This window comes from Taudactylus pleione, unplaced genomic scaffold (assembly GCF_031769625.1).
Source record: "Taudactylus pleione unplaced genomic scaffold, aTauple2 ptg000037l, whole genome shotgun sequence".
NCBI classification, from domain to species: domain Eukaryota; kingdom Metazoa; phylum Chordata; class Amphibia; order Anura; family Myobatrachidae; genus Taudactylus; species Taudactylus pleione.
In genome coordinates, this window is record NW_028284439.1 from 11923884 (window position 1) to 11949556 (window position 25673).

Genomic DNA, 25673 nt, shown 5'->3' on the forward strand with positions numbered 1-25673 from the left:
CTGTGTAGTCCAGTGTTCTAATATGGCATAAGATCAATTTAAGATGTTTAGGTAACTTCTGGCGTCCCAGTGTTACCATATATACTCCAAGCAGTTTCTGCTAGATATATGTTTCCCCACTCTTAGGTCAGCCAATAGATAATGTATTACCGTTAGTATGTTGCACTGAGTGGACACGCTTAGTAAACTTCCAAGGACCGTGTACTCAGTGTCCTCTTGCCAGGGGCGTATCTATAATGCGTGCAGGGTGGACGGGGCACACAGGGCCCCGGGTCCAGGGGGGCCTACACCGCACACCCTGCACTCATAGGTAATTACCTCTCCGACGATTCCCAGAGTGCTGCTCCGCGTCAAGGTGAAGGTGGGGAGATATCACTGTGCAGACGTTGCGGAGATCGTATGTCCCGAAGGTAAAAAGGGGCCGGTGGCACTGCAAAGCCGCCGCGGCTGTGTATCCCGGCTGTTGAAGTAAGAGTCAGTGCGGCTGCTGTATACTAGTGTCCGGCTTCTCCCGAATGCTTTTCCAAAACATTCTCCAGCAATCTCTTTAGCAGAGTATCAAGGGGATAATAAAAAGGTCAACACGTTTCGTCCCATGGAATGCTGGGACGTTTTCAAGACTGTGTGGCGCAAGTCTCCCAGTGCAGCCCAGCACACAGCAGCGTGTGCTGGGCTGCTTTGATGTAAGAGGGAGGGGGGGCGGCGTTGGACCCGGGCCCCCACTGGGCCCCTCCAGCAAGCCCCGGCACTGGACCACCAATGAGAGGCAACCCTGTAAGTGTCCCGAGGCACCCCCGGGTGCCACGGCGCACAGTTTGGGAACCACTGTCATAGACTATCGATGGTTTGCAAACCATCGATGGTCGGTGACCATCCGTAGTATACTGTATATTAATCATTACAGGACTGCCATAATAAAAATAAAATGACCTACAACGTCAATGTTAAAAATGAAAAAACAAACAAAATTGGAAACTAAAAAATAATATACCTATATTTAAAAAAAAAAATATATATATATATATATATATATATATATATATATAGCTGCGTGTAAAAAACTGAAATTCTCCCATACAGAATTCCGGAGGGGGGCAGGTCGCTCGGTGCTGCATGCCAATTTTCAGGGCAAAAACCTAAAAAATTAGGATTTGGGAGTAATCTAAAATTCCAACTGTCACATTTTTCTGACATTCTCAATTAGGACCACTTTTCTTCTGTAGTCTATGGTTTTTTTTTGGGAAGGCATAACTCAGGGTAGGGGGCGAATTTAGACTTGGGGTTTGTTTTATTAGGTAGCTATTGTGCCAGGGTACGTGCTTTTGGGGGTTCAAGTAAGTTAGAAAGTTACAGTTTTTAAACTATTACCTCAAGAATGCGCCATTGAATAGACAGGACTTTTCAACTTTTTACGCAGCCGGAGTAGGAGCCTCCAGCAGGTGTATTCACTGTGGCTTCACTTGGGTGTACCAAGATGGCCGTCGTTTGTGGGCGGCAGCGGGGGCCGGGTACATGGGGAAGGAAGCCGACGTTTGCTGCGGCCGGGATGCGGGAGAAAGGGGGTAGGGGTTAGCAGGCGTTGGGTGCGGCCCGGGAATCAGGGACGGTAGCGGGCGTTAGCGGCGGTGGTGCGGCGGCAGCACGGGAGGCGTTGGTGCAGGCGTTACGACCCAGGGAGGACCCAGTGAGACCCGGTGAGACCCGTCTTTGCTTCTGTGTTTAATTAAATAAAAAAACCTGTGTAAAAAAAAAAAAATATGGCGTGGCCCCCTCCTCAAAAACAACAACCAGCACTGGGCTTTGGAAAGCCAGTACTGGTTGTGCGAAATACAGGGACAAATGACATAGGGGTCCCCCGTATGAAGCACAACCAGCACTGGGCTCTGAGCCGGCCCTGGTTCTGGAAATGCAGGGGGAAGAACTTCAGAGGGTCCCCCTGTATTCACCAGAACCAGCACCAGACTCTTTCTATTGGGGGGGTGATGCCACAGCCAGGGGAGTCCTTTCACCGGTGCCCCCAGCCAAAGCATCACCCCTGACCGCTAGTCAGCCCAGGCCAGGGATCCCTGGGGAGCTGGGGACCCCCCAATAAAGGGGTCCCCCTCTCCAGGGCACCCCAGGCTGATAGCCGGGTTGATTGTGTAGCGTTGTGCAAGTAAAGTTAAAATATTGTCTTTTGCAGTGGAACTACAGTTCCCAGCAAGCCTCCCCCACATGCTGGTACTTGGAGAACCACAAGTATCAGCATGTGGGGCATTACGGGACTGCTGGTAACTGTAGTTCCACAGCAAAAGCAATATAAAAAAAACACACAACACACACACCGTAGAAAAATGTTATTTTATTAAAACATACATGCACACACACATGTACTCACACATGCATACACACTATCTCACATACTCACCTATGTATCTCTGATGCCAATCTGTCCTCTTCTCCAGTAGGTAATCCAATGGAGTACCTGTAATAAGTCAGTTCAGAAACCCCGGTGCGGAGCGCTCATTGCCTGACAGAGGCGAGCCTTCCGCCTCTCAGCCAATGAACTGTTCTCACCATTGACTTCAATGGTGAAAACCGAGCGTTCCATTTTCAAAAATGGCGCCTCAGCGCCATTTTTGAAATTCAAAGATGGCTGCAGCATGCCAATCACGGCTCACGACGTTATTGCCCCACCCCCTCGGCATGCTTAAATACAGCCAGCGCAAGGTGCCATCCACTCAGTCGTCGGCCGGGGAGCTTGAGAGAAGATCAGCTGAAGGAAGAAGAAGCCGCGGAAGCCCAGGATGGGTGCCTGCAAGGAAAATGAGCTTAACGGCTGCCGTCTTCCAGCTGAAGATGCCGTAGAAGCTCTGGATGGGCGGCGGCCTCCGCCCTCCAGTTGAAGACGCCGTAGAAGTCCTGGGGGAGCGGCAGCCATGAAAAAGAGCTTAAAGGCTGCCGCTCCCCAGATGAAGGTCCAGCAAAATAAAACATTTAAAAAAACTGTATCTTTGTTTTTTTTATTTTAATATTTATTTTGCAGGGGTACTATAGATACTGACAGGTCCGTAAAGCCCCACCTGCTGGTACTTGTGGTTTTCCAAGTACCAGTTTGCGGGGATGCCTGCTGGGACCTGTAGTACTACTGCAAAAGACAATATTTATATTTTCATATGCACCACACTTTACATAATCAACCCGGCACCCACCGCCCAGGGGTGCTGGGGATAGCCCCGGGCTATCAGCCTGGGGTGCCCTGGAGAGGGGGACCCCTTTATTGGGGGGTCCCCAGCTCTCCAGGGATCCCTGGCCTGGACTGAGTAGCGGTTAGGGGTGATGCTTCGGCTGGGGGGCCCGGTGAAAGGGCTCCCCTGGCTGTGGCATCACCCCCCACTAGAAAGAGTCCGGTGCTGGTTGCGCTGAATACAGGGGACCCCTATGTCATTTGTCCCCCGTATTTTGGCAACCAGGACTGGGTCTCAAAAGCCTGGTGCTGGTTGTGCTTAAGACGGGGGACCCCTACGTAATATGTCCCCTGTATTTAGCACAGACAGTACTGCGTCTCCATAGCCCGGTGCTGGTTGTCATTTGGGGGGGTAGGGCCACGCCATTTTTTTTTTGTTTTTACACAGGGTTTTTTTTAATCACAAAAGCATAGATGGGTTTCACTGATCCCATCCGTGCTTCTGTGTTTATTTATACACAGATGCAGGTATCACGGATCTTTCAATTCCAAGCCTGCATCTGCCTGCTGCTACCTCCCCCGGGTCCTTCCGCCTGCACCACTAATGCCCCCGGGTCCCGGCCACAGCCAACGCCTGCTGCCCCCCTGGGTTCCGGCCATAACTTACGGCTGCTTCCTCCCCCCGAGCCCATCCGCGCTACTGCTTGCACTGACCTGCCATCTTGGTGCACCGAAGTGAAGCCACAGTAAGTACACCTGATAGATGCTCCTACTGAAGCTGTGCACCAAGTTAAAACTTCCTATCTCTATAATGGCGGATTCGTGAGTTAATAGTTTAAAAACTGTGACTTTCTCAATTACCTAAACCCCAAAACCAACTACCGTTGAACAATAGATACCTAATAAAACAAACCCCAAGTCTAATTTTGCCCCCTACCCTGAGTTATGCCTTTGAAAAAATCCACCATAGAGAACAGCAGAAAAGTGGTCTTAATTGAGTGTCAGAAAAAACTGACAGTTGGAAATTTAGATTACTCCCAAGTCCTAATTTTTTATGTTTTTGTCCTGAAATTTGGCATGTAGCACCGAACGACAATTCTACCAGCCCATGCCAAATTTCAGCTCCGTACCTTCAATAACTTTTGAGGTGTAGCCCCTTAAACACCATGCCCCCTCCCTCGGAATTCTCTATGGGAGAATTCTGTTTTTTTTAGGGGACGCCTACGTCGTTTGTTCCCTGTATTTTGGCAACCAGGACTGGTTCTGATTAGCATGGTGCTGGTTGTGCTTTATACAGGGAACCCCTACATCGTTTGTCCCCAGTGTTTAGCACAGCCAGCACTGGGGCTCCAAAGCTCGATGCTGGTTGTGCTGTGGGGGCACATCATTTTTTTCTTATATATTACACATTAATGCATGGATGGATCTCACTGATATGTCCATGCATATGTGTCTTATTGATTTGATTTTCTCAGGTGCATGCCCAGCACCAGTGAGTCCCTCTGTTGCCCACTGATGCTTCTGTGCACGGCCCTGTTGCTGCCACTGCTTCACACCCCCGAAGCTGCCACTGCCCCACACACCTGAAGCCTGCCCCCACAGCTGTCTCTCCCTCTGCACCCTTAAAACACCTCCTGTGTGCTGTCTGCTCTTCCACCCGTGCTAGTGTACCTATTTGTTGTCCTACTGCCCTGCAGGTGGCCCGGTTTTCTCGTCAAAACCCTGATGGTTGATAAATTATAAAAAAGCTATGAAATTCCATAGACAAAAAAAACCTTACGGTTTTACATGTCCCATTAAGGCTGCTTAGACATGATCTGAAAATTCACAAAACCTGCTGAATTTGTTCCACACAAACTTCAAAAAGCAATGAAATTATGATCATTAAGGCTGATGCCTTAATGGACGTGTACCTTGCGTAATACAGATATGGTATGCCATCACACCCTGTGGTTAACTGCAGATTCAGCATTCTCACAGAGTGAGATGCTGTCACTCACAAAATGGAGGAGCTGCTAATTCACAGAATTGTGTGCTCATTGGAATACACACATGCAGTCTATGCAACTGAAGTCTGAGCAGTTATGTGGCACACACATCCCACTCCGTGCCCACAATCTTCCCATTCAGTCACCACAAAACTGTCACTGAGTTCCAACATTCTTCTCACTCCATACATCCATCTCATTCATTATACACATTCAGCTTCCCAATTGCTAAAACTATCATACTGCAGCCTCGCTGGGGGGAGGGCCGGGGATACAGGATTAGCCGCCCGGTTGAGTGTTGTGACCAGGCCGCTGCAGCGCTGGGGGGAGGGGGTTGGGGGAGGGTCCAGGGACACAGGAGCAGCTGTCTGGAGAAGATGGGGGGCCGGGGACAAAGCAGCAGCCAGCTACCCGGAGGGAACAGCAGCAGCTGCGGCTACTGCAGTGAGGATGGTCACGCAGGTACAGCATATGGAACACATGGCTGCCCTTGCAGCCGCGCCAGCAGAGGGGTCCTGCCGAGTGCCCGATCACTGTGGCTGGCAGTGATCGGAACACACTGGAGGTGCTGCCACAGATGCAGAGGGACCAGGAGGTCCCTCTGATGTAGGCGGCTGCAGAGGAAGATTAGCTTCCCGCAGTCGCCTAGTGGGCATTTCTGACTGGTCGTATCAGATGCAACCATGTCAGGGAAAGCCCAGCCTGGTGTGGTCGGATTTGATGCGACCGTGCCAGGCAAGTGGTTAAACACTGTAAAAAAAAAAAATATTTTAAGCATTACAAATATTATAGTAATGTATGCAACACTTGATTGTAAAAGGTATTGCAAATTAAAGGGCAGCGCTATGACAACCATATGTCACCATCCTCTAGCACATTAGTTCAACACTGCAACAGATACGGTTTAATAGTGTTCATTCTAGCACCCTCCACCTAATCAATGAAGATGGCACAGTTGAAGTTGTTAGGCCCTAATTGCTGATTAGGTGCAGAGTGAGAGAGTGATCACTAATTTCATATTGTGCAAAGTGCCCATAAACAGTCGCACCCTTCACTGTGTTATGAGTGGGTCCAGTAAGAATAAGCGCAATATTTTACTGTGTTTATGTACTATTTCAGAGACAAATCCTAGTATAAATTCAAAATCAAATCAAATAGCAGTGCTATAAGCCTATCAGTGCTTGCGGCCTCCTTCCTCTTGCATGCTAGCTTAACACTGCAATAGATAGGGTTTTTAGTAATGTTAATACAGGGGAACTTACTGTTATCAAGTAGGGTCGGCCTGGCTCCCTGGGTCTCAGGTTGGGACTCTGGGCCTGATTCAGACCCGCTCGCGAGCGCTGAGTGACAGCATGCCCCCTTTGGTGGGCGTGCCGGGGGTGTGGATGCCCAGACAGAGGCATTCCCATGGGAACGCCTACCGTCTGGGGCCGGCCTCACTGACATCACAAGTGATGTCAGTGGGAGTGCTTTCGGCTCTGTTAGAGCCGAAAGCACTCTAGGGCTTGCGGCAACGAGACCCTACCACAAAGGTCTCGACGCAAGCCCGATGGTCGCGATGGTCTTGACCATCGCGACCATCTTCCTGGCCGCTCGCTATAGCTGTGGGTGGTCCCCCACAGCTATACGAGCGGCCAGGAGGCCGCTCTAAAAATCAGGAAGATCTGTCAGAGCATCCGGCTCTGAATCAAGGCCTCTGCCCCCTGCCTCTGCGGCAGCGCTGTCACATTGGTGGTGCTGTCTGTCTCCACAATGGTAACAGAAGAGTGTGTTTTGTCATAATCTTCATATAGTATTTGCAATGCCGGCGGGCTCTGCTGGCTGCAGTCCAGAATCTCTGTAGGCATGTCCGGTGTTGTCGCAGAAGTTGTGCTTGCATCACTTGAAGAAGACAGCAATGTGGTTGCATAGTGCACTATGGGCAAAAACTACATTGCACAATCGTACAATGGCCACTCCATGCGTCTGGCACGGCTGCATTTCCGATTCTTGTCATGGACCTTTGTGTACTGTTTTTTAAACGATTTTATCTTGTTAAGTACTTGCTGTTGCATCTTCTTCACACCTCTGCTACACAGGATTTTTGACATTTTAGCATTCTGTACACTATAGCATCCTTCCGTGTGCCAGTGATTTATCTCCTTCTCTCCCCGCACAAGTAACAGCTCCTGGACCTCCTCTTCCAATGAGACGTCACAGCTGAATCCACTGCTTTTCTCTTTCTGGTGTGCTCTCTGAATGTGGCAACACATGTAACATCTGGTGGCCATCCACTGCCTCTGCTATGGCGTTTGCTCATGGCGTCTCTCACTGCTTCCTGCCGCTGATGACCCTATCAGAAGTCACCTCAGACAGCCCTGACCGACCAATCAGAGGCTTCTAGGTGTGCCCCAGGAGTAAAATCCCGGATTTCACCATTCAGGCAGATGCTGGAGTCCATCATGCTTATTTTTTATGGTCTCACTAAAATATTACACTTCTTTAGGGCAGGGTCCTGACCACTCAGGAGCACACATTTGAATTTTGAAAGGCAAAACTTTGGACGCTTTGTCGAAGTTGATGTATATAGTTATAGATACATCGGTAATATAACATTTAAACAATCAATGTTAAAATATATGTACAGTAATATAATGCCTCCAAATCACATTATGCCACACATTGTGCTCAAAATTAACATGCCACACAATAGTGCCCCCAATTCACATTACGTCACATAGTAGTGCCCACAGTTCAAGTTATGTTACACAGTAGTGCCTCTTATTCATGTTATCCCCACTCAGTAGTGTCAATTATTTACATTATGCCACACATGAATGCCCCTTATTCACATTATGCCTCACAGCAGTGTCCCTTATTCACATTATGCCACACAGTAGTGCCCCTTATTTACATTTTGCCAACAGTAGTGCCCCTTATTCACATGATACCACACAGTAGTACCCACAATTCACATTACGCCACATAGTAGTGCCCACAATTCACGTTATGTTACACAGTAGTGCCTCTTATTCATGTTACCCCCACTCAGTAGTGCCAATTATTTACATTATGCCACACATGAATGCCCCTTATTCACATTATGCCTCACAGCAATGTCCCTTATTCACAGTATGCCACATAGGAGTACTCCTTATTCACATTATACCACACAGTAGAGCACCTTATTCAGATTATGCCACTCAGTAGTGCCCATTATCCACATTATGCCACACAGTAGTGCCCCTTATTCACATTATGCCACACAATTGTGCCCATTATTCACAGTTTGCCACACAGTAGTACCCTTTATTCACATTATACCACACAGTAGTGGCACATTCACATTATGCCACATAGTAGGGATGTACAGCAAAGAAGGAAGGGGACTGTATTTTCGCCCCTGGAACCCGCCATTGCTGGCTGTAATTTCTAATCTGTCAGGGATCGATGATGGATTATGTTTAAACATCAAAACTGACCTTTATTAAATGCTAGCAATTTGACATGAAAACTGCCATCAATCTGCAACGGTTTCAGGCACCAAACTCGCCGCTTAGTAAATTTAGCCCTAACAGCTCTAAATTTATAAGGTCCAGATAAAGATATCCCACATCTTCTGCACATTGCAGCGAGGCTCCTAACATACAGAGAATATACATGTTTGGAAACTATCGACCTTAAGCACGGTTTATCTATTTGTCTGTTTAATCATATCCTTCCTGAGCAAATGGACTAGTGCCAGGGAAATAACAATGAAACTCACAATCACACACTGAACCTACATTGATCTTTGCACCATGATATAAAATAACCCCTTTCACCTTTGCCTACTGTAAATGTTTTGCTTTAGAATGAATAAAAAAACATTTATAATAAAAAACATTTACAAGAAAAAAAAAGCATTGTTAGCTGACAGTTATAAAAACTGTTCATCGGTTAACTTTGTAGGGAAGTTAGTGCTGTCCATAGCATCCAATCATTTTTGTAGTGCAGTTTGGAAAATAAAAACAGTTAATTCACAGTTACCTGGGCAACAAAATAAAAAGGAGCACAACATATATGTTAATGTGTTTTATACTCCATAATCATCATATAGCTTTACCTTAATTGATCTTGGCTAAATCACAATATTGAATTAAAAAGTTATTTATATTAATTAATTAAATTATTGAATCAAAGGTAACTGAAGAAAAAATATAATCAGTGGTAATCTCAGGAGTAGACAAATATATACTCAGATTGAGTGGATCAGATAGATTTCCATTTTAAGGATTTGATCTGATGGACAAATGTCTACTAGGATACTGTACGTTTAGCTGTAATACACGTCAATATAAAATACAGAATGAAAACATAATATAAAAGGGTCTTAAAACCTAGTACAATAGTGTAAACGTCCCCATACTGTACATCTGCGATTAATTGGGCAATTTGGAGTTTTGAAGATGATTGTTCCAAACAATCGGCAGTGTAAGGGGTCCAGCGATTGACGGTTCCGATCAAAAAATTCATAGAATCACTAAATCAGGTTGTCCATCGTGTTGAATATCAGCAATCAGGTCTATAGACTTGAAGTATATGAAGACAATCAGCCAATTTGGTGACCGTTATTAGTAAAATGATTAGCCTTTCAAGATTGTCAGATCTGTGATTTGCTGAAAATATTTTTTTTTTTAGATTGCTTGAAAAAAGACCCCTGTGGTGGGAATACATGTGTTACAGGCCGGCGGTTCAAATCCCGGCAGCGCCAGCCCGACGTGGAAGGAAATCCCGATCGTGCGAAAGGTAGGTATTATTTAACCTAATCTACACCCTAACCCTAACCCTCCTTTAGGGTGCCTAACCTCTAAGTGCCTAAACCTAACCCCCCCTTTCCCCGCCATCTAAACCTAAGTCCCCCCGGGGGTGCCTAACCCTAAGTTCCCCCCGGGGGGTGCCTAAACCTAACCCTCCCTCCCCCTAGCCTAAACCTAACCTCCGGGGGGGGTGCCTAACCCTAAGTTCCCTCCCGGGACCCTAAACCTAACCCTCCCCCCGCGCGGCTGTCTGCGCTCGGCGCCCAGCATCCCTTCGGTCGGGATGCCGGGTGCCGGTCTCCCGGCGTAGGTTAATTAACCCTCGCCGGGATTCTGTAGTGGAGATGCCGGCGGTCGGCATAGCTACCGCCGGCATCATAAACGCATACCCTGTGGTGTAACACTTCACCCTCTGATCACTTTTTCTGGCTCTTGCTTCAATGCAAGGATTGCAAATTGGGATGAGGTATGTAAAGCTATCATAGCACATAAATAAAAGTTCAAGTTTTATTTTAATTCGACAGTATGTACACACAGGGACACCAAGAGGGTGGGATTGGGTATTAATTGGAGGGTCCTGATGGGGGCCCGGGTCTGATGCCGCCCCCTCCCTCTTACCTGTCAGCAGCCCAGCACACTCTGCTGTTTGCTGGGTTCCAGTGGGAGACCAGGGAAACTGTTGCCACTGAGCAACAGCAGCAGTCTCCTCTCCTCCACCCCTGGATTTGCTCCAGGCTGAGGGGCTCACAGCGTTGCCCAACGCACAGCAAATAAGGTTTTTAAGAGTACATGACCATGCCTCCTTCTATTAGGCCATGCCCCCAACAGTAATGGCGCCCAGGCCGGCTCTCTACGGCCCTGTGTACACACATTTTAGTTATTCTTTGTAAGCAGACAAAATAGTTATATATTTTAAAGAGAATTCTGCTCATTTTAATAGCCCTAGGTACATTTTAAAGTTATAATCTACTTGTCTTCTTGTGGGGAAAAAAACAGATAGATAAGTATTATGGCAACATGCATATTTTATTACACAGCAAGATATTCATGAAAGCTTGGAGAGTGATAAAAATGTGAATGATAAAGTACCAACCAATCAGCTCCTGTCATTTTTTCAAACACAGCCTGTAAAGGTACAGATAGGTTTGTACTTTATCTCTCACAATTTCATCTCTGTCCAAGCTGTCATGAAATCAAAAGCACCTGTACAAATACAGATTGGTGCAATTACAATTTGGCAAATGACACCCCGCTATCATAGTGAAAGTATGGTTTGCTTGGCATTCGTATGGCAGAACAACCAGAGTTTTCAAATGAAACTTTAGGATACATTTCTTATCATTTTGAATTATCATGTGCTCCTCAAAAGAAGAACAGACTACAATGTAATAATTTATTGCATGAATCATTTGTGTGACAAAGTTTTAAAGTGAGACATTTAGATGAGACAGAACAGATAAGGAAAATTACACCTTGCAATGCGTAAGATTAATTTCACAGTAAGGTGATGAATAGAAATAATTTGGCTCACTTCTTCTTTACCCTTTTCATAAAATAACAAATTTACAACAGAGAAGAAAATATCAGTGGTGTAACTAATGGTGGGTACACACGGTACCATATCTATGAACGATATAAACGATAACGTTCAACGATATATCATTCATATCGTTAATTTTTAAGCAGTGATCGACCAACGATGCCTGTTCCCGCATAAACGATAACGATATCTATGATCGTCCGTACATGCAGGCCAACTTGTGCGATATTGTCAACTTTGCCTGGTCAGAGATGTGGCAGGATGACTTCACTGAAAGATATATTACAATTTGTTGGTTGTACAGATTGCACCGTGTGTATGCAGCTTAAAACTTTCTCTGCTGGTACAAATGTTATACCTTGGAAAGCTTCAGTAATATTGACCACCATCAACTGTAAAGTCTAGTATTGCAGAATATATCTGAACATAGAACAGTGGGCCTGATTCAGATCCACTCGCTAAGAGGTTGACCATACCCTTCCGCAAGCACTTCAGTGTAAAAACAAGCCAGGTGACGTGTACTATGATGCTGTGTTTTAAGTGAGATAAAGTACAGACCAATCAGATCCTGTCATTTTGCAAATACAGCCTGTAAAATGGCAGATATCGTAGATACAGTGCCTTGCAAAAGTATTGACCCCCTTTGCATTTTTCATGTTTTGTTGCCTCACAACCTGGAAATAAAATGGATTGTTTGAAGGTGTGCATCATTTCATTCACAGAACATGCCTACAACTGTGAAGTTGTGTTTTTTTATATCGTGAATCAAACAACATTTAGGCCAACATACTGTAACAGAAAACTTCAGTGTGCATAACTATTCACCCCCCTAAAGTCAGTACTTTGTCGAGCCACCTTTTGCGGCAATTACAGCTGCAAGTCGCTTTGGATAAGTCTCTATAAGCTTGCCACATCTTGCCCCTGGGATTTTTGCCCATTCCTCAAGGCAAAACTGCTCCAGCTCCTTCATGTTGGATGGTTTCCGCTTGTGAACAGCCATCTTCAAGTCTGACCACAGATTCTCAATTGGATTGAGATGTGGGCTTTGACTAGGCCATTCCAAAACATTTAAAAGTTTTCCCTTAAACCACTCGAGTGTTGCTTTAGCAGTATGCTTCGGGTCATTGTCCTGCTGGAAGGTGAACCTCCGTCCCAGTCTCAAATCACAGGCAGACTGAAACAGGTTTTGCTCAAAAATATCCCTGTATTTTGCACCATCCATCTTTCCCTCGACTCAAATCAGTTTCCCAGTCCCTGCTGCTGAAAAACATCCCCACAGCACAGTGGCAGATCCAGGGGGGGGGGGCGATCAGGGCTATTGCCCCCCATAACACAACTGCAAAAAAAAAATGTTTTTCCCCTTCCTCCATAAGGGGGCGTGGACCTGCGATTAGGCCATGCCCACTTGACCCAGCCGGCTCTCTTCAGGGACACATGCTACGTGTAAAGTGCTCAGTCAAGTGTTCAGGAATAGGAGGAGGAAGAGCAGAAGAGCCTGAGGAGCAGGAGCAGCAGGAGCAGTAGGACGCTGAACTGGAAGAAAAAGGAGCAGTCCGGCTTCAGAAATGAAGGTAAGTGGGTTGGTTGTTAAGGTTACTCGGGGCTGGAGGCTGGAATGACAGGGGCCAGGAGGGGAGACAGGATGACAGGGGCTTGGAGGGGAGGATGACAGGGGCCTGGAGGGGAGACAGGTGGCCGGAATGTTGGGTCGCTGAATGTTGGAATTACTGGAGTCTGGAATGACAGGGGCTTGGAGGGGAGACAGGATGACAGGGGCCAGGAGGTGAGACAGGATGACAGGGGCCAGGAGGGGAGACAGGAAGACATGGGCTTGGAGGGGAGACAGGATGACAGGGGCCAGGAGGGGAGACAGGATGACAGGGGCCAGGAGGGGAGACAGGATGACAGGGGCCAGGAGGGGAGACAGGCTGAACGAGGCTTGGAGGGGAGACAGGATGACAGTGGCCTGGAGGGGAGACAAGTGGCTGGAATGTTGGGGGGCTGGAGGGGACACAAGGCTGGAAAGACAGGTGGCTGGAGGGGACACAGGGGGCTGAAGCCTGGAATGATGAGGGGCGGGAAGGGACACGGGGCTGAAGGATAGAATGATAAGGGGTTGTAAGCTAGAATGATGGGGGCTGGAGGGTACACAGAGGACTGGAGACTGGAATGACGGCGGACTGGAGGGGACGCAGAGCGGTGGATGCTGGAATGACTGGGGGCAGGAGGGGACACAGGGGGCTGAAAGCTGGAATGAGTCGGGGCTGGAGGGGACACTGAGCTGAAGGTTGGAATGACAGGGGTCTGGAGACTGGAATAATGTGGTGCTGGAGGGGAAAGAGGGGGCTGGAGGGTACACAGAGGGCTGGAGGTTGGAATGACGGGGTTGGAGGGGACACAGAGGGCTGGAGGCTGGAATGACGGGGCTGGAGGGAAAACAGGGGGGCAGGAGGATGGAGGGGACACAGGGGGCACATTTCTGGTTGAACTTCTGTTGTATGATGATGACATTGATTTTATTCCTACACAAACAGGCATCTTCCGGACCATGTGATCTTCAACGTGAATAGTGACTACTGATTGAGGACACTGTCTGCCCATGGAGGATCAATTTCTTCAGACATTCCCCATTGCCGAGAAACCACCATATAGGTAAGGTGAGTTTTTATTTAGTATACACAAAAACAGTATTGATTTTTTTGTCCTTTTAAGTGGGGCACCAAAGGAATTTACACCCTGGGCTCTACTTGGTCTAGAACCGGCCCTGATATGACACACAAGGTCCCCCTCCTACAGGTGACTAAAACCGGATTAATGAGGAATCTGAGGACACAGGCGACACGTACCTCACTCCCAGGGGTCCCATCAGGATCCATGATGATGGATGGATCGCTGACACGGTGGAAAACACATCCTTGCCACTACTGCACATACACACACACACACACACACTGCCCCCCCAAAGCAAGAATATAGATCCGCCCCTGCCACAGCATGATGCTGCCACCACCATGTTTCACTGTGAGGATGGAGTTTTTGGGGTGATGGGATGTGTTGGGTTTGCGCCAGACATAGCTTTTTCCTTGGTGGCCGAAAAGTTAAATTTTAGTCTCATCTGATCAGAGCACCTTCCTCCATACTTTTGGGGAGTCACCCACATGCCTTTTGGCAAACTCAAATCATGTCTTCTTATTTTTATCACAAAGTAATGGCTTTTTTCTGGCCACTCTTCCATAAAGCCCAGCTCTATGGAGTGCACAGCTTATTGTGGTCACATGCACAGATACACCAGTCTCTGCTGTGGAACTCTGCATCTCCTTCAGGGTTACCTTTGGTCTCTGTGCTGCCTCTCTGATTAATGCCCTCTTTGCCTTGTCTGTGAGTTTTGGTGGGCGGCCCTCTCTTGGCAGGTTTGTTGTGGTACCATGTTCTTTCCATTTGATGATGATAGATTTGATGGTGCTCCCAGGGATCATCAAAGATTTGGATATTTTTTTATAACCCAACCCAGAATTGTACTTCTCAACAACTTTGTCCCTGAATTGTTTGGAGAGCTGCTTGGTCTTCATGGTGTGATGCCTCTTAGTGGTGTTGCAGCCTCTGGGGCCTTTCAGAAAAGGTGTGTTTATACTGACAGATCATGTGACACTTAGATTTCACACAGGTGGACTTAATTTCACTAATTATATGACTTCTGAAGGTAATTGGTTCCACCAGAACTTTTGAGGGGCTTCATAGCAAAGGGGGTGATTACATATGCACATGCCAATTTTCAGAATTTTATTTATAAATATTCTTTTTTATATATAGTTTTCTCATTTCACTTCACCAAATTAGACTATTTTGTGCAGATCCATCACATAAAATTCAGATAAAAAAATAAAAAAAATCACAGGTTGTAATGTACTGAAAAAGGTAAAAAGCTAAGGGGAATACTTTTGCTAGGCACTGTAGATGCTGATTGGTTGGTACTTTATCTCTCTGCATGTTATCCTTCTCCAAGGCTTGATAAATATACCCCAGAATGAGTGCTTTGTGTGGCCTGTATCGATTTTCATACTGAAAATACTGAGAGGTATCTTTGTGTGTCTGCTTCTATTTATTTCAGTGGAAATATATATTTGTCTGGAAACTCTAATCATTACAGTGTCCATAAAATACCTTTTACCAGCTCCCTGGTCCTATCTGTATAAGCATGTGCCTACATTATGATCCCTCATTCTTTATCTGTCCCCCTATCTGCTGGATGTATCCTTGATCACTAATGTCTGTCCATCTACACTGAATTCTCTGCCTGTTTTGACCTTACACCAGTGCTGCCAGTTCTGAGCCCTACACCATCTCTAGTCTCGTTGGTGCCTCATCCTCAGTATTCAGATCTGCCTGACACCAGCATCTGCCTAATGAGTATTGGACCTGCAACCTGTAAGTGCCTCACTGCAAAGTCTATCACATGCTTGAAAGGGTTACTGGCAAAGACCAATAACCTAGGAGACTCCACACCTCAGGGGAGCCAGCAGAACATTGATCCACAAAATTACGCAGCCTATAACTAAAATCAACTATGCAGTAACCCTGCTCTATATATAGATCCATTTGGTCCAGGTGATTGATTTTACATTATCAGACAATACTATGGCTGTACCTGGGCAAATAAGATAACTTACCTGACCAAGAAAAAAGAAAGCTGGTCTCTGGTCGCAGCCTATGTGATGGTCACTCTTTCTTCTTTTTCCACTGTGTACATCTGTAAAAAAAAATATGAATATACAATAACTGGTCGCATTTAAAAAGTTGGTTTCAAGTTCACAAGGTAAACAAATTAAAGCAACTATTTATGTGACTTGTCCGTCATTGTGTGCTTACCCTTGGACATGTGGCAGAAAATTATTTAAATATAGTTTTGGCTTAACTGAGAAATAACTCCTGGATATGAGGTATACCTAATACAAACACTTTACATCTTTTTTTTAATATATAAGAGATTTGTATGGAATCAATCAGTAGCTATTAGTAGAATTTTCATGTTGAATAAATGATCTCATTGCAAATAACAACAAATGTCTTCACAAGTGCAGTAAGAGGATGATAATGCATGAGATGTCTGTAATTGATCAAACTAGGGTAACAGGGGGAAGAGATTTGCTTTCAGACATACACTAGTGTGTGTACATAAAATTGACATGGCCATAAACAGTGAGGGGTAGATGTACTAAGCTCTGGAAAGTGATACATTGGAGAGTGATAAGCTACCAACCAATCAGCTCCTAACTGTCATTTTTCAAACACAGCCTGTAACATGACAGTTAGGAGCTGAGTAGCTGGTAGTTTATCACTCTCCAATTTATCACTTTCCAGAGCTTAGTACATAGACCCCTTAGTGAGCAGTTATGGTATGTTTTAAGCAGCTGTACAATTCCAAAAAGTATGAAGTGATAGGTATGTTTAGTTTACAATTAAAAACTTCACCTTAAAAGAAAATTAGTATTGGTCAAAGTATTATTTAGGTTATATAGGGGGATATTTATCATGGCTTGGAGAGACATAAAGTGGAGAAAGATAAAGTACAGTTACTAACCAATAAGCTTCTGCTTCTGTCATTTTACAGGCTATGTTTTAAAAAGGCAATTCAGAGCTGATTGGTTATTAATATTATTATTATTATCGTTTATTTATATGGTGCCACAAGTGTTCCACAGCGCCTTACATAGTACATAAACAAATAAGTGACTTACAGTACAATACAATACAATGCAGGACAGGGACATGGATAATATACATTGCTACATTGGCGACCATAACCCCCAAATAAGCAACAGAGCATAAGCAACCAAGGGCAGCACAGACGGTATAATGGTTAGCATTACTGCCTCACAGCACTGAGGTCGTGGGTTCGATTCTAACCATGGCCCTAACTGTGCAGAGTTTGTATATTCTCCCTGTGCTTGCGTGGGTTTCCTCCGGGTACTCCGGTTTCCTCCCACACTCCAAAAATATACCGGTAGGTTAATTGGCTCCCAACACAAAATTAACCCTAGTGCGTATGTGTGTGTGCGTATGTGATAGGGAATATAGATTGTAAGCTCCACTGGGGCAGGGACTGATGTGAATGGCCAACTATTCTCTGTAAACCGCTGCGGAATATGTGTGCGCTATATAAATAACTGGTAAATAATGAATAAACAAAGTGTTAGGTGCCCTAGTGCGGAGTAAGAAGTAGATGAAAATAAAGTAAGGAGAAGCACATGAGGGAAGAAGGCCCTGCTCGCAAGAGCTTACATTCTAAAGGGGAGGGCAGACAAACAGGCGTCACACAAATGGAGTAGACAGGGAGGAAGGAGCATGTAGCAGCAAGGTAGAATGAGAGCTGGAAGGCTTTGATGAAGTACAGGGTCTTGAAAGCCCGTTTGAAGGATTGTAGAGAGTTGGAGAGTCTGATGGGAAGAGGGAGAGAGTTGGGGAAAAGCATGGGCAAAATCTTGGAGGCGGGAGTGGGAGGAAGTAATCAGTTGGCACACCGCCGTGTGCATTTGTTGTGAACGAAGAGGGCGGCCAGGAGATGAGGGGGATGAAGTCAGAGATGTTAATGGGAGAGAAATGGGTGAGGGCTTTGTAAGCGAGTGTGAGAACCTTGAATGGGTTCTGAAGGGGAAGGGGAGCCAGTGGAGGGCTTGCAGGAGAGGGGAGGTAGAGTATTTGGAGAGAAAGATGAGACTGGAGAGGAGAGAGATGGGATTTGGGGAGGCCAGATAGGAGGAGGTTACAGTAGTCCAATCTGGAGATGACCATTGAGTGTATTAGGGTCTTAGTAGCATCCTGGGTGAGAAAGGGTCTGATCCTGGAAATATTTTTGAGATGGAAACGACAGGACTGCGAGAGGTTCTGGATATGTGGTTTGAAGGAGAGGGAGGAGTCCAGGATAACTCCAAGACAACGCACTTTGGAGCTAGAGGAGATAGTTGTGCCATCAATTGATAAGAAATTGTGTATATGTATATGAATATATATCTATATGTGTATATACGTATAGTTTCTGCTCAGATGCAGTTAGGGTAGAGTTAAAATTAGGCTGCGGTTAGGCTGTAGTTAGGTTAGGCTACAGTTATGGTGAGGTTAAGATTAGGCTGCCATTAGGATTAGACTGCAGTTAGGGTAGGGTTAGGATTAGGCTGCGGTTAGGGTTAGGCTGCAGTTACAGTAGGTTAGGCTGCAGTTATGGTGAAGTTAGGATTAGGCTGTGGTTAGGGTTAGGCTGCAGTTAGGGGTGGGTTAGGATTAGGCTGCAACTAGGGTTGTCAGCTTTTGCATATTATTTGCCCCTTCTTTAGTCAAAATGGTGTTAGACATGCCGGACACTGTCAGTACTCATGGTTACTTTACTATCCTTTCAGCATTAGTGCCTTCTGGACAGCTCCCAGTGTACCTGGTGCTGGCTGGGCTGAAGGGCAGCCTTTTGTGGGTATATGAGGAGCACGGTGACAGAAAGGGCTATTGGAGGGTTAGTTCCAGGCATTCCCCTCCCATAGGATAGGTCTGAACCTCTGCCACTCACTGTCAGCAACTGTTGCCATGGCGCTTCCTGCTCCAGTCTCCCTCTGAGGAATCCAGTGTCGGACTGGGGCACGAAGGGCCCACTGGGGTAATGCAGGGGTAGAGACCTAGGACCTCATTCAGAGTCGGTCGTTGCGGCCGCACGGTCGTAAGGGAAAAGGGGCCGGATATGCAAATGATGCACTTGCAAGTTGCGTCCTTAAGACTGGATCGTTAGCTGGCCGACCAAGGGGAGGATGCGGCCGTAAGACAAAAAATACGCCCCCTTCTCGTACGCATTACACGTCATCTCCGGCCATATAAGTATTAATCGAGACCATCGGTAACCATCGGAACTGGTCGTAGAGCTTAAGGTTGACCATACCCTCTCTTAAGCACTACGATCAGGTCAGTGTACAAACCACCCATGTCACGTGTGCCATGACACTACTTTGTTAATTATGCACTCCCATAAAACGCCGTTCGCATAATTAGGCACGCCTGCGTTCGGATCTCCACTCCCCTGTTTTCAAGCACCTTCCCCTGTTACCACCCACAAACGCCTCATTTTGTCACTCAAACTACCGACCTGGCTGTGTTCAAGGAGAGAGAAATTTCTGATCGTAGCAGCTAGTTTGTGCACGCGCATTGCGAACTTTACGCATGCGCAGTTTAGCGAACATCGGTGGCGTATGACCGTGTGGCCGCAACGACCGACTCTGAATGAGGTTCCTAGTTTGGCCACCAGTCCGTGGTCCAGCTCTACCAAGTAAATGACCCTCTGGTAGAGTAACAATGTATTATTCAAGTGCAATGTCTGGAGCCTGACCCATAAAGCACCTGTCCCTGTGGCACTGACTGACTCTGATGGCATCCGACTGTCTCCTCCTGTCTACACACAGGGTCCCAAAACAAACTAGGTACCTCACCAACTGCAGCGTTGTAATAGGGCGGCAGTGAACCAGTGTCTCCAGGTATAGTGATGTGTGATAACCAGGATCTATAGTGTGTTTTCTTGTGTGGTCAGTTTCTTTTTACCAGTGGTAAGGACACACCGGACACACAGAGAGGCAAGTATATCTCAACCCCTTTTTTGCAGACACAGAGGCTGAAAACAGTGTTCTTCGAAAACAAAGCCGTTTATTTGGGCTATAATGGTTCACAGTTTCTTTGACAAGAGACAAGGTAAAACAAACATGGCCAGCTACATGAGAGCCAAACAAACCAGTACACTTACAATTATTAACTATAACAGAATGACAATGTGAATAGTTAAAAGCACTATAGGTCTAGAATAACAGTATTTGCTAAGCTGAGGCAATACAGTTGAATGACGGGAAACAGTGCTGTAGATGAGCAGAGGTACACTTTGCAGAAATGACATTCTGGCTATATAGCAGACAACTTTTACTTGCTCGCCAGCAGGCCACTTGACTAACAGCCTTTGAAGCTGAGGCAATACAGTTCAATGGCAGGAAACAGTACTGTAGAGGAGCAGAGGTACACTTTGCAGAAATGACACTCTGGCTATATAGCAGACAACTTTTATGTGTTTGCCAACACGCCACTTGAATAACAGTCTTGGCAGAGCTGAGGCAATAAAGTTCAATGGCGGTAAACAGTACTGTAGATGAGCAGAGGTACACTTTGCAGAAATTACACTTTTGGTTATATAGCAGACAACTTTTACTTGTTTGCCAGCAGGCCACTTGAATAACAGTCAGGGCCGGATTAAAGGAAGGACGACAGAGGCGGTCGTCCAGGGGCCCCCACGCATAGGGGGCCCCCACACCCTGTCCCCTGCCACTACTGCCCTTCCCCTACTAAGACCGGTGCAGTACAGCATTTAGCTGTCTCCGCTGCGGTCCTCCTTGGCAGTCACCGGTGACTGCAGGCGGACAGCGCTCGCTGAGCACTTTAGCTCAGACTCAGAGCGCAGCGCTGCTTCAGAAAGCGGACAGGCTGCGCGGTGGGGCTGTACGGCACTGTAGGCGTGACGTCAAAGGTCGCGCTGCACAGCCCCACGCCAGCCCACTTCCTCGATGGCCGCATCTGAAGACCGCGGAGGTGAATATACAGGAGCTGCAGCTGCTGCCCCGGGTCTGCTGCTATGTGCTTGCCTTCGCCTGGAGCCTGGAAGGTGAGTCAAATAATGTTTTTTTTTATATGTGTGGTGGTGCTACTGGTTGTGGGGTTGGGTGGGCACAATATTAAATGAAATATATATATATATATGTATATATTATACACACACTGTGGATGTGTTACGTGTGTGTGTGTGTGTGTGTGTATATACAGTCAGGTGCATAAATATTGGGACATTGACAGAATTTTCATATTTTGGCCTCTATTCACCACCACAATGGCTTTGAAATGAAACAAATAAGATGTGCTTTAACTGCAGACTTTCAGATTTAATTTGGGGTAATTACATCCAAATCAGGTGAACGATTTAGGAATTACAACGGTTTCTATATGTGCCTCCCACTTTTTAAGGGGCCAAAAGTAATGGGACAAACTAAACAATCCTAAATCTAACTTTCACTTTTTAATACTTTGTTGCAAATCCTTTGCAGGCAATTACAGCCTGAAGTCTGGAACGCATAGATATCACCAGACGCTGGGTTTCAGTCCCTGGTGATGCTCTGCCAGGCCTCTACTGCAAATGTCTTCAGTTCTTGCTTGTTCTTGGGGCATTTTCCCTTCAGTTTTGTCTTCATCAAGTGAAATGCATGTTCAATCGGATTCAGGTCAGGGATTGATTTGGCCATTGCATAACATTCCACTTTGTAGCCTTAAAAAACTCTTTGGTTGCTTTTGCAGTATGCTTCGGGTCATTGTCCATCTGCAATGTGAAGCACCGTCCAATGAGTTCTGAAGCATTTGACTGAATATGAGCATATAATATTGCCCGAAACACTTCAGAATTCATTCTGCTGCTTTTGTCAGCAGTCACATCATCAATAAATACAAGGGGACCAGTTCCATTGGCAGCCATACATGCCCATGCCATGACACTACCACCACCATGCTTCACTGATGAGGTGGTATGTTTTGGATCATGAGCAGTTCCTTTCCTTCTCCATACTCTTCTCTACCCATCACTCTGGTACAAGTTGATCTTTGTCTCATCTGTCCATAGGATGTTGTTCCAGAACTGTAATGGATTTTTAAGATGTTGTTTTGCAAACTCTAATCTGGTCTTCCTGTTTTTGTTGCTCACCAATGGTTTACATCTTGTGGTGAACTTTCTATATTCACTCTTGTGAAGTCTTCTCTTGATTGTTGACTTTGACACATATACACCTACCTCCTGGAGAGTGTTCTTGATTTGGCCAACTGTTGTGAAGGGGTTTTTCTTCACCAAGGAAATAATTCTTCTGTCATCCACCACAGTTGTTTTCCATGGTCTTCCGAGTCTTTTGGTGTTGCTGAGCTCTCCAATGCGTTCTTTCTTTTTAAGAATGTTCCAAACAGTTGATTTGGCCACACCTAATGTTTTTGCTATCTCTCTGATGGGTTTGTTTTGATTTTTCAGCCTAATGATGGCTTGCTTCACTGATAGTGACAGCTCTTTGGATCTCATATTGAGAGTTGACAGCAAATGCAAATGTCACACCTAGAATCAACTCCAGAGCTTTTACCTGCTTAATTGATAATGAAATAACGAGGGAATAGCCCACACCTGTCCATGAAATAGCTTTTGAGTTGACAGTCCCATTACTTTTGGCCCCTTAAAAAAATGGGAGGCACATATAGAAACCGTTGTAATTCCTACACCGTTCACCTGATTTGGATGTAATTACCCTCAAATTAAATCTGAAAGTCTGCAGTTAAAGCACATCTTGTTTGTTTCATTTCAAAGCCATTGTGGTGGTGAATAGAGGCTAAAATATGAAAATTCTGGCAATGTCCCAATATTTATGCACCTGACTGTATATATATATATATATATATATATATACACATGCACATATATATATTATATATATATATATATATATATAAGTGTCCAGGGTGTGCTGTCATGTAACAAGACAGACCACAGCGCGTCACTCCAGGATTTAGAAAATGAAACTGTTTAATCAACGTTTCAAGGCTCTACCGGCCCCGTCGTCAGGAATTCCTGACGACGGGGCCGGTAGAGCCTTGAAACGTTGATTAAACAGTTTCATTTTCTAAATCCTGGAGTGACGCGCTGTGGTCTGTCTTGTTACATGACAGCACACCCTGGACACTTATACCCTTTTTTGTGCGAGCACCCAGGTTACATATCTCTTTTTGAAGAATATTGAGTGCCGAACCATACCCCAATATATATATATATATATTTGGATCACTGATAGGCCCCCTGTCAAATTTGTTGCCCAGGGGCCCCCACAGAACTTAATCCGGCCCTGATAACAGTCTTTGCAGAGCTAGGGCAATACAGTTCAATGGTGGCAAACAGTACTATAGAGGAGCAGAACTACACTTTGCAGAAATGCCATATGCATTGCTTAAAGAAACCAGCATTTACAGTATTTAACAGCAAAAATGCACAATGCCTTGTAAAGATCAGCAATTTATGAAATAACAGCAAGAATAAATACACATTTGCATTTGATTCACAGCAACAGTTGACATCCCATATGGTTGCATCAGGTATGAACCGACACAAATAAATCATGTCCCCTCCCAGACATGAGCTGGAGGTTCACAGGAGAAAAATAACCACCAATATGACTCTTGGTGGACAGAAGGGGTAACCTATCCCACACTTCCTCCCTGTTGCACAAACCAGCAGACTAATTGTCCCGGACTTCAATGAGACATCTAAGAACAGCAACAGGAGAGGGAAATCTATCCCTAACTTCCCACACACAGCTGGATAATACAAACTAAGGACCTGACCTGCTCCCCAAAATGACTTCCTAATCCCCAATCTAACTAGGGGTAGTGTAACTGGTGAAGCAGGACCCCAAACTACCTCTGGGCCCAGTGGAGGGGAAAAAGGTGAGTCCCGGCAGGGTGATTAACTAGACGGGTATGGCTAGGAGCAAGGCAGGGGAAGGAGCAGGTACAGGGAGTCTTTGTTGTTATCTCACCCCTTGCTGTGGCTGTTCAGCCTCCTCCGATATCCAGTGGAGCTCCGGGATGCTAAGCACTGCACCAGAACTCCAAGAAGCAGTCCTCAGATGTCAGTACACAGGGATGCTTGCAGGGGAAATTTCCCTTCTCAGGGCTCTGTCTGGCAGAGAAGTTACTGCAGCCCAGGGGTCCTTGAGCCTTTTCCTAAGGGGCTGTCCTCTCTTCTGCCGATGGTCCTCTTTGTCACTCGCGGAACCTTTTCCTCCGCCTGAACATCCCTCGATGATGAAGGCGACAGGTCCTTCTCCTGGACAGCTCCTCTTCTCTCCAGGAGCCAGTGTACTTCATCCACAGGGAGCTCCGGGATGCAGGCACTTCTCTGGGCAGTCGGCAGGCGAATGGGGCCTCTCTCCTTCGGGGTCTTGCAGGGAGCTGCCGGGTACAGGTGATGATTACAATAGGGAGAAGCAACAGGAATGGGCTCATTTGGGCTCTTTAGCCTTCAGGGTGAGTGTAATTACACCTCAGGCACATGTAGGGGCTTGGTTTAAAACTCCAGTGGGGTACTCCTCTCTGCTACAGAGTACAGTAATTATAATCCACGGTAAGGCACTTGTAAGGGCTTGGTATAACACTCCAGTGGGGTACTCCTCTCTGCTACAGAGTACAGTAATTGTAATCCAGGGCAACCAAGGGGTGAACACACTCTCCTCATATTCCACAGATCCAAGGGCACTCCACAGGAAATCCTCACAGACAGAGCTCAGACAGCCCTGGGGATGGTATTTTATAAGCTCTCCCATCCTCTCCTCCCTGCCAGTCCAGCTTCTATGAGTGGACAGGGAACCCCCAGCAACAGGCCGCCTACAAGGATCTCTGCCTGGACACCCAGGCTACCAATTAGTTGGGCAGGATTTTCCCGCAAAAATTGGTTGCTGACCAAGGGGCACTTTCTACCTCCCTGTCTGCACATGCTCAGTTGGGTTCAGGGAGAGCAGGGTCAGCCACAGTTCACTATATATTTCTATGGGATCCATATTGCTGTATTAGCTTAGTACAAAAAAAAAACTGACAGGGGTCTGCAGGGTATTTAAGTCCCCTAACTGGCTAAAAGGGGTAACCCCATAACTATGGGGTACCACAAATGTACAGTAGTAATTCTGTCTAGAGCCGCCGCTGGAAATATTCTAGTGCTTCCTCACTCTGTAGGGTGTCGTTTCCAGGTATAATAAAGTAAATCTAAAGTAACATCAATAAGATGTTTGATTTTCTAAAATAACAATATGTCAGGTGCTGAAATATATGTGATAAAAAAACACAACAAAATAAAACACAATGGGCCTGATTCAGAGCCACTCGTAAGCGGCAGCTCGTTCGCTCCGAGCGATGTTTGCCCAACTGCGCATGCGTACGGATCGTTATAGGCATGCGCGAACCAGTCAGTGCAGCCAAAATTCATGTGCTCGCAAAATAGCGAATGCCTGCTAATTTGAGTGACAGGATGAGGCGTATGTGGGTGGTAACAGGGGAAGGTGCTTGAAAACGGGGAGTGGAGATCCAATCGCAGGCGTGCTTAAAGGTCAAAACGGGCGTTTTATGGG

The 25673-nt window shown here is 46.1% G+C and overlaps 1 protein-coding gene across 1 annotated transcript in view; it reads right to left on the bottom strand.

Moving 5' to 3' along the window:
• Nucleotides 1-25673, bottom strand: part of PLD1 (phospholipase D1) — a 262771-nt gene that overhangs the window by 208924 nt on the left and 28174 nt on the right. The window contains exon 2 of the mRNA XM_088452406.1: nucleotides 16140-16219. The gene's annotated coding sequence lies outside the window, so the exon portion shown is untranslated. The remainder of the gene's footprint in view (nucleotides 1-16139; nucleotides 16220-25673) is intronic.